This window comes from Bombina bombina, chromosome 6 (assembly GCF_027579735.1).
Source record: "Bombina bombina isolate aBomBom1 chromosome 6, aBomBom1.pri, whole genome shotgun sequence".
Lineage (NCBI taxonomy): Eukaryota > Metazoa > Chordata > Amphibia > Anura > Bombinatoridae > Bombina > Bombina bombina.
The window spans coordinates 855,211,237-855,223,269 of NC_069504.1; positions in this window are offsets into that span (position 1 = coordinate 855,211,237).

Sequence of the window (12,033 nt, forward strand, 5' to 3'; positions counted from 1 at the left end):
TACTCTTGCCAGACGTACTACGATTCCTATGGAAGATAGTATTTCTTTTAAGGATCCTTTAGATAGGAAGATTGAATCTTATCTGAGGAAAGCTTATTTACATTCTGGTTATATTTTCAGGCCTGCAATTTCTATGGCTGATGTTGCGGCTGCATCAACTTTTTGGTTGGATATCTTAGCACGACAGGAAGCAGATCCTGATTTGTCTAGCATTGTTCGTTTGCTTCAACATGCTAATCATTTTATCTGTGATGCAATTTTTGATATCATCAAGATTGATGTTAAATCTATGTCTTTAGCTATTTTATCTAGAAGAGCTTTATGGCTTAAATCATGGAATGCTGACATGGTATCTAAATCTAGGCTCATTTCTTTCCAGGGTAATCATTTATTTGGTTCTCAGTTGGATTCTATTATTTCCACTATCACTGGGGGGAAGGGAGTTTTTTTGCCCCAAAATAAAAAATCTAATGGTAAATCTAAAGCTTCTAATCGTTTTTGTTCCTTTCGTCAGAATAGAGAACAGAAAACCACTCCTTCCCCTAAGGACTCTGGTTCCAATTGGAAGCCATCTTCAAGTTGGAATAAATCCAAGCCTTATAAGAAACCAAAGCCAGCCCCTAAGACTGCATGAAGGTGTGGCCCTCAATCCAGTTCAACTTCAGATTGAAATTATTTCAAAACATTTTGGCAGATTCTATTTAGAATCAGTGGATTTAGAACATTGTCTCTCAAGGGTATCGAGTAGGTTTCAGAATAAGACCTCCTGTGAGAAGATTCTCTTTCTCTCACGTTCCAACAAATCCTGTGAAAGCTCAGGCTTTTATGAAGTGTGTTTCCAATCTGGAGCTTTCAGGGGTGATTATACCAGTTCCGCTTCAGGAACAGGGTCTGGGTTTTTATTCAAATCTATTCATTGTCCAAAAGAAAGAAATTTCATTCAGACCATTTCTGGATCTGAAGTTTTTGAATCGTTTTGTAAGGGTCCCAAGATGGTGACTATAAGGACTATTCTGCCTTTTGTTCAGCAAGGTCATTACATGTCCACAATAGACTTACAGGACACTTATCTTCACATTCCGATTCATCCAGATCACTATCGGTTTCGGAGATTATCTTTCTTTCATGTAATTGGCAAGAGTCCATGAGCTAGTGACGTATGGGATATACATTCCTACCAGGAGGGGCAAAGTTTCCCAAACCTCAAAATGCCTATAAATACACCCCCACCACACCCACAATTCAGTTTTACAAACTTTGCCTCCTATGGAGGTGGTGAAGTAAGTTTGTGCTAGATTTCTACGTTGATGTGCGCTTCACAGCATGCTGAAGCCCTGTTAGCTCTGAGAGCAGTGAATGACAGAGGGATGTGAAGGGAGTATTGCCTATTGAATGCAATGGTCATCCTATCTGGGATCTATTTCATAGGTTCTCTGTTTTCGGTCGTAGAGATTCATCTCCTACCTCCCTTTTCAGATCGACGATATACTCTTATATACCATTACCTCTGCTGATTCTCGTTTCAGTACTGGTTTGGCTATCTGCTATATGTAGATGAGTGTCTTTTGGTAAGTATGTCTTATTTTATTTATGACACTCTCAGCTATGGTTTGGCACTTTATATGTAAAGTTCTAAATATATGTTTTATACTTATATTTGCCATGATTCAGGTTAATCAGTATATTTCCTTCTTACAGACTGTCAGTTTCATTTTGGGAAATGCATATGAATACATTTTTTTCTTACCTGAAAATTTTTCAAATTGACTTTTCTTTCTAAATTGCGGGCTGTTAGGCTCGCAGGAGCAAAAAATGCTATAATTTATTGTGTCATTTTTGGCGCGAGACTTTTTTGGCACGAGAATTACGTTTGTTGACGTTATGATGTCATTTCCGGCGTCTTAGTTGGCGCCGAGAGTTTTCACGTAGTTGCGTCATCTATGATGCTCGTGTTTGTTGCAGACGTTTTTGGCGCAAAAAAAATTTGTCAATTGTGGGCGTCATACTTGGCGCCAGTTTTTTTGACATTATTTAAGTCTTTGTTTCTTTTTGCTTCTGGTTTCCAGAGGCTTATTCTGTTTGTATTTTTTCCCATTCCTGAAACTGTCATTTAAGGAATTTGATCATTTTGCTTTATATGTTGTTTTTTCTATTACATATTGCAAGATTTCTCAATCTGACCCTGTATCAGAATCTACTTCTGGAATGCTGCTGCCTGATGTCGGTTCTACCAAAGCTAAGTGCATTTGTTGTAAACTTGTGGTAACTGTTCCTCCGGCTGTAGTTTGTGTTAGTTGTCATGATAAACTTTCAAAAGCAGACAATATTTCCATTAGTAGTAGTCCATTACCTGTTGTTGTTTCTTCAACATCTAATGTTCAGGATATTCCTGTTAATGTGAGATAATTTGTTTCTAATTCTATTCAGAAGGCCCTGTCTGTTATACCTCCTTCTAATAAACGTAAAAGGTCTTTTAAAACTTCTCATAAATTAGATGAATTTTTAAATGACCGCCAGCATTCTGATTTATCTATCTCTGATGAGGATCTATCTGGTTCAGAAGATTCTGCCTCAGATATTGACACTGACAAATCTTCATATTTATTTAAAATGGAGTTTATTCGTTCTTTTTTAAAAGAGGTGTTGATTGCATTAGATATGGAGGAGTCTAGTCCTCTTGATATTAAAACCAGTAAACGTTTAAATTTGGTTTTAAGCCTCATGTAGTTATTCCAGAGGTTTTTCCAGTTCCTGGTGCTATTTCAGATGTAATTTCTAGGGAATGGAATAGTTTGGGTACTTCATTTACTCCTTCTTTAAGGTTTAAGAGACTGTACCCTTTGCCGTCTGATAGATTGGAGTTTTGGGACAAAAATCCCCAAAGTTGATGGGGCTATCTCTACTCTTGCTAAACATACTACTATTCCTACGGCAGATAGTACTTCTTTTAAAGATCCTTTAGATAGGAAGCTTGAATCTTATCTAAGGAAGGCTTATTTATGTTCAGGTCATCTTCTTAGGCCTGCTATTTCTTTGGCTGATGTTGCTGCGGCTTCAACTTTTTGGTTGGAGGCTTTAGCGCAACAAGTACCAGATCATAATGTGTATAGCATTGTTAAGCTACTTCAACATGCTAATAATTTCATTTGTGATGCCATTTTTTATATCATTAGAATTGATGTCAGGTATATGTCTTTAGCTATTTTAGCTAGAAGAGCTTTATGGCTTAAATCTTGGAATGCGGATATGACTTCTAAGTCAACGTTGCTATCTCTTTCTTTCCAAGGTAATAAATTGTTTAGTTCTCAGTTGAATTCTATAATTTCAACTGTCACTGGGGGAAGAGAGCTTTTTTGCCTCAGGATAAAATATCTAAGGGTAAATTTAGGGCTGCTAACCATTTTCGTTCCTTTCATCAGAATAAGGAACAGAAGCCTGACCCTTCCCCTAAAGGAACGGTTTCCAATTGGAAGCCTTCTCCAGTCTGGAATAAATCCAAGCCTTTTAGAAAATCAAAACCAGCCCCCAAGTCCGCATGAAGGTGCGGCCCTCATTCCAGCACAGCTGGTAGGGGGCAGACTACAATTTTTCAAAGATGTTTGGATCAATTCAATTCAAAATCATTGGATTCAGAACATTGTTTCTCATGGGTACAGACTAGGTTTCAAGGTAAGACCGCCTGTGAGAAGGTTTTTTCTCTCACGCAACCCAGTAAAGGCTCAGGCTTTCCTGAAATGTGTTTCAGACCTGGAGTCATCTGGGGTAATTGTGCCAGTTCCATATATGGAACGGGGTCTGGGGTTTTATTCAAATCTGTTCCTTGTACCAAAAAAAGAGAATTCTTTCAGACCAGTTCTGGATCTAAAAATTTTGAATCGTTATGTAAGAATACCAACATTCAAAATGGTGACTATAAGGACTATTCTTCCTTTTGTTCTGCAAGGGCATTATATGTCCACAATAGACTTACAGGATGCTTATCTTCATATTCCAATTCATCCAGATCACTATCAGTTCCTGAGATTCTCTTTTCTAGACAAGCATTACCAATTTGTTGCTCTTCCTTTTGGCCTAGCAACAGCTCCAAGGATCTTCTCAAAGGTTCTCGTGCCCTTCTCTCTGTAATCAGAGAGCAGGGTATTGCAGTGTTTCCTTATTTGGACGATATCTTGGTACTTGCTCAGTCTTTACATTCTGCAGAATCTCACACAAATCAACGTGTGTTGTTTCTTCAAAAACATGGTTGGAGGATCAATTTACCAAAAAGTTCCTTGATTCCTCAGACAAGGGTAACCTTTTTAGGATTCCAAATAGATTCAGTATCCATGACTTTGTCTCTAACAGACAAAAGACGTCTGAAATTGGTTTCAGCTTGTCGGAACCTTCAGTCTCAGTCATTCCCTTCAGTAGCTATGTGCATGGAGGTTTTAGGTCTCATGACTGCAGCATCGTACGCGATCCCCTTTGCTCGTTTTCACATGAGACCTCTACAGCTTTGTATGCTGAACCTATGGTGCAGGGATTATACAAAGATATCACAATTGATATCCTTAAATCCCAATACTCGACTATCTCTGACTTGGTGGTTAGATCACCACCGTTTGATTCAGGGGGCCTCTTTTCTTCATCCAACCTGGACTGTGATCTCAACAGATGCAAGTCTTTCAGGTTGGGGAGCTGTCTGGGGATCTCTGACAGCACAGGGGCTTTGGAAATCTCAAGAGGCGAGATTACCAATCAATATTTTGGAACTCTGTGCGATTCTCAAAGCTCTTCAGTTCTGGCCTCTTCTGAAGAGAGAACCGTTTATTTGTTTTCAGACAATGTCACAACCGTGGCGTATGTCAATCATCAAGGTGGGACTCACAGTCCTCAAGCTATGAAAGAAGTATCTCGGATACTTGCATGGGCAGAATCCAGCTCCTGTCTAATCTCTGCGGTCCATATCCCAGGTATAGACAATTGGGAAGCGGATTATCTCAGTTGCCAGACTTTACATCCAGGAGAATGGTCTCTTCACCCAGATGTGTTTCTTCAGATTGTTCAGATATGGGGGCTTCCAGAAATAGATCTGATGGCTTCTCATCTAAACAGGAAACTTCCCAGGTATCTGTCCAGGTCCAGGGATCCTCAGGCGGAAGCAGTGGATGCGTTGTCACTTCCTTGGAATTATCAACCTGCTTATATCTTTCCGCCTCTAGTTCTTCTTCCAAGAGTGATTTCCAAAATCATAATGGAGCGTTCGTTTTGTACTGCTGGTGGCTCCAGCATGGCTACACAGGTTTTGGTATGCTGATCTTGTTCGGATGTCCAGTTGCCAACCTTGGCCACTTCCGTTAAGGCCAGACCTTCTATCTCAAGGCCCGTTTTTCCATCAGGATCTCAAATCATTAAATTTGAAGGTATGGAGATTGAACGCTTAGTGCTTAGTCATAGAGGTTTCTCTGACTCAGTGATCAATACTATGTTGCAGGCTCGTAAATCTGTGTCTAGAAAGATTTATTACCGAGTTTGGAAGACTTACATTTCATGGTGTTCTTCTCATAAATTCTTTTGGCATTCTTTTAGAATTCCTAGAATTTTACAGTTTCTTCAGGATGGTTATAAGGGTTTGTCTGCAAGTTCCTTGAAAGGACAAATCTCTGCTCTTTCTGTTCTGTTTCACAGAAAAATTGCTAATCTTCCTGACATTCGTTGTTTTGTACAGGCTTTGGTTCATATCAAGCCTGTCATTAAGTCAATCTCTCCTCCTTGGAGTCTTAATTTGGTTTTGAGTGCTTTACAGGCTCCTCTGTTTGAGACTATGCATTCTCTGGACATTAAATTACTTTCTTGGAAAGTATTGTTTCTTTTGGCTATCTCTTCTGCTAGAAGAGTTTCTGAATTATCTGCTCTTTCTTATGAGTCTCCTTTTCTGATTTTTCATCAGGATAAGGCGGTTTTGCAGACTTCATTTAAATTTTTACCTAAGGTTGTGAATTCCAACAACATTAGTAGAGAAATTGTTGTCCCTTCGTTGTGTCCTAATCCTAAGAATTCTTTGGAAAGATCTTTGCATTCTTTGGATGTGGTAAGAGCTTTGAAATATTATGTTGAAGCTACTAAAGATTTCAGAAAGACTTCTAGTCTATTTGTTATCTTTTCTGGTTGTAGGAAAGGTCAGAAAGCTTCTGCCATTTCTTTGTCTTCTTGGTTAAAGCTTTTGATTCATCATGCTTATTTGGAGTTGGGTAAATCCCGGAGGATTACGACTCATTCTACTAGGTCAGTTTCTACTTCCTGGGCTTTTAAGAATGAAGCTTCTGTTGATCAGATTTGCAAAGCAGCAACTTGGTCTTCTTTGCATACCTTTACTAAATTCTACCATTTTGATAATTTCTCAGTTTTTGGTAGAAAAGTTCTTCAGGCAGCTGTTTCAGTTTGATTCTTCTGCTTATAATTTCAGTTTTTTTCATTATAAGATTAAAACTTTTTGATTTGGGTTGTGGATTCTTTTTTCAGCGTAATTGGCTGTCTTTATTTTTATCCCTCCCTCTCTAGTGACTCTTGCGTGGAGTTCCACATCTTGGGTATTTGCTATCCCATACGTCACTAGCTCATGGACTCTTGCCAATTACATGAAAGAAAACATAATTTATGTAAGAACTTACCTGATAAATTAATTTCTTTCATATTGGCAAGAGTCCATGAGGCCCACCCTTTTTGTGGTGGTTATGATTTTTTTGTATAAAGCACAATTATTCCAATTCCTTGTTGATGCTTTCGCTCCTTTCTTATCACCCCACTTCTTGGCTATTCGTTAAACTGAATTGTGGGTGTGGTGGGGGGGGGTGTATTTATAGGCATTTTGAGGTTTGGGAAACTTTGCCCCTCCTGGTAGGAATGTATATCCCATACGATAAATTATGTTTTTCTAGACAAGCATTACCAATTTGACGCTCTTTCATTTGGCCTAGCAACAGCTCCAAAAATCTTTTCGATGGTTCTCGGTGCCCTTCTATCTGTAATCAAAGAGCATGGTATTGCAGTGTTTCCTTATTTGGACAATACCTTGGTACTGGCGTCTTTTAATTTAGCAGAATCTCACACAAATCAACTAGTGTTGTTTCATCAAAGACATGGTTGGAGTATCAATTTACCAAAGAGTTTCTTCATTCCTCAGACAAGGGTCACCTTTTTATGTTTCCAGATAGATTCAGTGTCCATGAACAGATAAGAGACGAATGAAATTGGTTTCAGCCTGTCGAAACTTTGTCTCGATCATTCCCTTCAGTGGCTATGTGCATGGAAGTTTTAGGTCTCATGACTGCAGCATTGGACGCGATCCCATTTGCTCATTTTCATATGAGACCTCTGCAATTTTGCATGCTGAATCAGTGGTGCAGGGATTATACTCAGATATCACAATTGATATTCTTAAATCCCAGCATTCTACTCTCTGACTTGGTGGTTAGACCATCATTGTATTGTTCAAGTGGCCTCTTTTGTTCGTCCTTCCTGGACTGTAGTCTCAACAGATACAAGTCTTTCAGGTTGGGGAGATGTCTGGGGGTCTCTGACAGCACAAGGGGTTTGGAATCCTCTAGAGGCGAGGTTACCAATCAATATCTTAGAACTCAGTGCCATTTTTAGGGCTCTTCAGGCTTGGCCTCTATTAAAGAGATAACTTTTTATTCGTTTTCAGACAGACAATATCACAACTGTGGCATATGTCAATCATCAGGGAGGGACTCGCAGTCCTTTAGCAATGAAAGAAGTATCTCGGATACTTTCTTGGGCACAATCCAACTCTTGTCTAATTTCTGAGATTTATATCCCAGGTGTAGACAATTGGGAAGCGGATTATCTCAGCCGTCAGACTTTACATCCGGGGGAGTGGAAACCTCAAGAGGCAAGGTTACCAATCAATATTTTAGAAATCTGTGCTATTTTTAGGGCTCTTCAGGTTTGGCCTCTGTTAAAGAGAGAACCATTAATTTGTTTTCAGACAGACAATATCACAACTGTGGCATATGTCAATCATCAGGGTGGGACTTGCAGTCCCCTAGCTATGAAAGAAGTATCTCGGATACTTTCTTGGACGGAATCCAGCTCTTGTCTAATTTCTGCGGTGCATATCCCAGGTGTAGACAATTGGCAAGCGGATTATCTTACATCTGGGGGAGTGGTCTCTCCATCCAGATGTGTTTTTTCAGATTATAAAGATGTCTTCCAGAAATAGATCTGATGGCTTCCCATCTAAACAAGAAACTTCCCTTTCCAGGTCCAGGGATCCTCAGGCGGAGATGGTGGATGGGTTAGCAGTTCCTTGACCTTACCAACTTTTAGAATTCCTAGAATTTTACAGTTTCTTCAGGACGGTTTGGATAAAGGTTTGTCTGCAAGTACTTTGAAGGGACAAATCTCTGCTCTTTCTGTTTTATTTCATAGAAAGATTGTTAAACTTCCTGATATTCACTGTTTTGTTCAGGCTTTGGTCCGTATCAAGCCTGTTATTAAATCTATTTCTCCTCCTTGGAGTCTTAATTTGGTTTTGAAGGTTTTGCAGGCTCCTCCTTTTGAGCTTATGCATTCTTTGGATATTAAACTACTTTCTTGGAAACTATTGTTCCTTTTGGCTATCTCTTCTGCTTGAATAGTTTCTGAATTATCTGCTCTCTCTTGTGAGTCTCCTTTTCTGATTTTCCATCAGGATAAAGCTGTTTTGCAGGCTTTGTTTAAATTTCTTCCTAAGGTTGTGAATTCTAACAACATTAGTAGGGAAATTGTTGTTCTTTCCTTGTGTCCGAATCCTAAGAATTCTCTTGAGAAATCATTACACTCTTTGGATGTGGTAAGAGCTTTGAAATACTATGTTGAGGCTACTAAAGATTTCAGAAAGACTTTGTCTATTTGTTGTCTTTTCTGGTTCTAGGAAAGGTCAGCGAGCCTCTGCCATTTCTTTGGCATCTTGGTTAAAGCTTTTGATTCACAAGGCTTACTTGCTGGTGGGTCAGACTCCACCTCAGAGAATTACGGCTCATTCTACTAGATCAGTTGCCACTTCTTGGGCTTTTAAGAATGAAGCTTCAGTTGATCAGATTTGCAAAGCAGCAACTTGGTCTTTTTTGCATACATTTACAAAATTTTACCATTTCGATGTATTTGCTTCTTCTGAAGCAGTCTTTGGTAGAAAGGTTCTTCAGGCAGCTGTCTCAGTTTGATTCTTCTGCTTATATTTTAAGTTTTTTTCTTAAAATTTATAAGAAAAACTTATTTTTTGTTTGGATTTAATTTCTCAGCGGAAATAGCTGTTTTTATTTTATCCCTCCCTCTCTAGTGACTCTTCTGTGGATTTCCACATCTTGGATATTTTATCCCATACGTCACTAGCTCATGGACTCTTGCCATTTACATGAAAGAAAACATAATTTTTGTAAGTGCTAAATTCATTTCTTTCATAATGGCAAGAGTTCATGAGGCCCACCCTGTTTTTGGTGGTTATATTTTTTTTGTTTAAAAGCACATAATTTTTTTCCAGTTCCTCTTATTTTATGCTTTTTTACTCCTTTTAACACGTCACTACTTGGCTGTACGTTAAACTAAGGTGTGAGTGTGGTGGGAGGTGTATTTATAGGCATTTTGAGGTTTGGGAAACTTTTCCCCTCCTGGTAGGAATGTATATCCCATACGTCACTAGCTCATGGACTCTTGCCATTATGAAAGAAATTAATTTACCAGGTAAGTTCTTACATAAATTATGTTTTTGCTGCAACATGTGTGAACAGGTTCTTCCTTCATTTTGATTACTTCTCAGCCTGTCTAGTTGGCGTGCTTTTTCTCGGCTGCAGGGGTGTGGCCTCATTCTCTTCCTTTTCCTGACCGCCGGTTGCAGGAGACGAACACGGTTTCTCTGTGGGCCTGTGTCATAGGAGGTGGTGAGTGCCCCGGCCATTGGGGTATAAAGGTGCCATTTATTTTTTCCATAGTCCACAAGCTATGGAGGACTCTGATGCTTTAGAGGGTACTCCCTTTTTGCCTAAATCTAATGTCTGTGTTTATTGTGAGGACGCTACGGTATATCTGCCTGCTCAACTATGTTCCACATGCCTTGATAAAATAGTGATATCTAAAAAGAACAAGATGTTTAGTAACACTAAACCTTTCACCTCTGAGGGGTCTCCGTCCCGCGAGGTGCGTTCCCTACAATCATCTCCGATTACACATGCAGCTCCCCAGTGCACTACTAAACCTCCTGTGGGAGGAGCCCTGTGGCCTCCAGATTTTGCTGATCAGTTGCAAACGGCGGTGTCTGCGACCTTCAGTGCTTTACCTCGCACTGCTAAGCGCAAGCGAAAGGTTAAACATTGCTATCCTTCCCAGGGGTCATCTACTCCGTTGGATTATCCGCTGACGCAGAGGACTCCGATACTTTGGAGGACTCTTTCTCTGGTTTAGAATCTGCGGCCTCTAAACCTCTGGCTGTGGAGGAACCAGACTTTAGGTTTAGGATGGAGCACTTACGCTTTTTACAAAAGGTGGTGTTAGCTACTCTAGAGGTTCCGGAACCGAAGTTGCCGGAGGAACCTTCTATTCCTAAGCTTGATAAAGTCTATGAGGACAGGGTGGTGCCCCAGACTTTACCGGTTCCCGTAAAGATGGCGAATATTATAAAGAATGAATGGGAGAGACTTGGTTCATCTTTCTCCCCTTCTTCTTCGCTCCTGATTCTCAGCTAGAATTGTGGGGATCTGTCCCTAAGGTGGATGAAGCTATCTCAACACTCACTAAGCGCACCACTATCCCACTCAAGGATAGTTCATTGTTTAAGGAACCCATGTATAAGAAATGAGAGACCCTGTTAAGAAAGATGTTTCAGCACACGGGGTTCGTATTTCAACCGGCAGCGGTGATCGCTGTGGTGGCGGGAGCCGCTACCTATTGGTGTGACTCTGTCAGAGATGATCGAGGTGAAGACTCCCCTTGATGAGATACAGGAAAGAATTAAGGCCCTGAGGGTAGCTAATTCGTTCATCTGTGATGCAAATATTCAGATTATTCGCTTGAATGCCAAGCTATCAGGCCTTTCTGTTCTGGCCCGGAGGGCCCTGTGGCTGAAGTCGTCGCCTGCTTATATGATGCCTAAATCTAGATTACTTCCCCTTCCATTTAAGGGCAAGGTTCTTTTCGGTCCAGGCCTGGACTCTATCATATCCACAGTCACGGGGCGCAAGGGTGCATTTCTACCGCAGGATAAGAATAATAAAGCTAAGGGTCCTAATTTTCATCCCTTTCATTCGGACAAGTCCCAACGACAGTAACCTGCTGTGAAGCCAGAGCAGTCCAAGGGATCTTGGAAACCATCTCAGTCTTGGAATAAAGCCAAGCAGAGCAAGAAGCCCGTCAAAACAAAATTGGCATGAAGGGGCGGCCCCCTGATCCGTCTCTGGATCTCGTAGGGGGCAGACTATCTCTTTTTGCGGAGGCTTGGATGGGAGACATGCAGGATCCTTGGGTTCTGGAGGATATTGCCCAGGGTTACAGGATAGGTTTCAAAACTCACCCTCGCAGGGGCAGATTCCTCTTGTCAAATCTATTGTCAAGACCAGATAAGCAAGATGCTTTTCTAGAGTGCGTGAGGGATCTATCCTCTCTAGGAGTAATTGTTCCGGTATTTTTAGCAGAAAGAGGTCTAGGGTACTATTCAAACCTTTTTGTGGTCCCAAAAAAGGAGGGCACGTTGCGCCCGATTCTGGACTTAAAGTGCCTAAACAAATTTCTGTTGGTCCCATCGTTCAAGATAGAGACGATAAGGTCTATTCTGCCCTTAGTTATAGAGGGTCAGTTCATAACTACGATAGACTTGAACAACACATACCTTCATGTGCCAATACACAGGGATCACTTAAAGTTCCTAAGATTCGCTTTTCTGGACCAGCATTTCCAGTTTGTAGCTCTCCCCTTCGGTCTGGCTACTGCTCCAAGAGTCTTTATCTACCCCTAAATCAATAGAATGGATTAATAAATGACCATATAAAGTGTGAGAATAGGCAT